Source organism: Asparagus officinalis, chromosome 6 (assembly GCF_001876935.1).
Source record: "Asparagus officinalis chromosome 6, Aspof.V1, whole genome shotgun sequence".
In the NCBI taxonomy this organism is placed as follows: Eukaryota; Viridiplantae; Streptophyta; class Magnoliopsida; order Asparagales; family Asparagaceae; genus Asparagus; species Asparagus officinalis.
The window spans coordinates 33,814,073-33,815,811 of NC_033799.1; positions in this window are offsets into that span (position 1 = coordinate 33,814,073).

A 1,739-nucleotide genomic window follows, 5' to 3' on the forward strand; every position below is an offset into this window, starting at 1 on the left:
TAACTCCTCGCTCCATCGGCTCAAGACGTACTTCGTCATACGAGCCCACCAAAACCTGTCCAAAGAATGAACCCAACCATAGAATATGTGGCGCGGTGCGGGCATCTCCCGTCCTAAGTTAGCAAGGCGATTCCTCAAGGTAGAGGCAGAGGCGAGGAACTCGTTACGAGGCGGAGTATCTAGCCCCAGTACTCCAGGACGCAGTCCAACAATGTGATCCCTGTTCGAACCAGGAACTGCCTGATGAGTAATATAGCCACAGTGGACGCTCTCATGCCCCTCTGTCAAACGCCACGACATCTCTCGCTTCACAGCCTGACGCCTGAGCTCAGTCAAAGAACGGTGTCGAGGAATCTTCGGCAAATACATGAAACGACTGCCAGTCTTGTAAAGCCACTGCTCAGCTTCAATAAGTGCTGCATCAGGATCTCTGGTAGAGTCGCCAAACATGAAGTCAGTCTTCCTGAGAGACTGAACGGAGCTGGCATCCTTCACAAGAGGTGCATCTGTGATCAGCTGGCGAAGGGCTCGATGTCCACCTTCCTTCACCACTTGGGCAACTTCCAGCGACGTGCCCGGACCAAACTGAGAAGTAAGCGGAATGGGCGAAAAGTCATCAGACGTCGAATAATATTCGTCACGACGTCCATTCACCGCATGCGATGAAAAGGCTCCGGAAGGATATTCCACTGAAAACAAGCAGTTAAGTGTTTGTTAATTTCAGATATAAAAGGAAATTGAACTCATCTTACAAATAAACTATTCCCTATTTTTGGTTTGAGAAGTTCCTGGAGAATATGTTTTTATAAATATTCTTAAGGATAACTCAACAACACTACGCCGGACAACGCGTTGCAAATAAAGACTTGACGCCAACAATCGATGTTTAGCTAAAAGATCAGGAATCAACTCCAAGTTTAAAATTCCGACAACGGTCAGACAATAAATGCAGCACCGGAACTCTTACAGATATTCGACAAAGCACCGAATAGCCTGGAAGGTTGAAGGAATCAAGAACGGAGATCATTCCAAGGTCCCGTTACACCGACTGAAGGTGGGGACAATCATATCCAAAGTATTCCAGACTCTTCTATAAAAGAACGAGACTGAAATACTTTGGAGGGGGTATCTGTAGGCATATAAAACTGCTTATAGGTCCCTTAGCACAGCTCGGCACAAACCGACGAACCAACGAGGCGACGAGATCGACAAACCGCACGCGAACAACGGAATGAATCCACCCGCGTGCAGAATCAAGCTAACGAGTTAAGGAATCAACGAGTCATCCAACCGAGAACAGACTAAGACGAATCACGATCGAATCAAGATCAGTTTCGAACTCGAACTCAGAAGCAACGAGTCATCCAACCGAGAACAGACTAAGACGAATCACGATCGAATCAAGATCAGTTTCGGACTCGAACTCAGAAGTGGATTTACTGCTTAATCAGGAATCAGACTTACTGCCAAATCAGACCAACAAATCAGAGTTTTAATCAACCAAATCACGGACAAAATCGGAAAACAACACACCCGAAAAGAGGCTCGGAAACCAAGTCATCGAGGCGGCTCACCGAGCCACCAAGGTGGCTCGGTGGCCGAGCCACCAAGTGGTGGCTCGGCCGAGCCACCTAGGTGGCTCGGTGGCCGAGCCACCTTGGGGTGGCTCGGCCATGAGCCGAGCCACCTCAAGGTGGCTAGGCACAGTGCCGGCCACCCCGAGGTGGCCGACAGTGGCC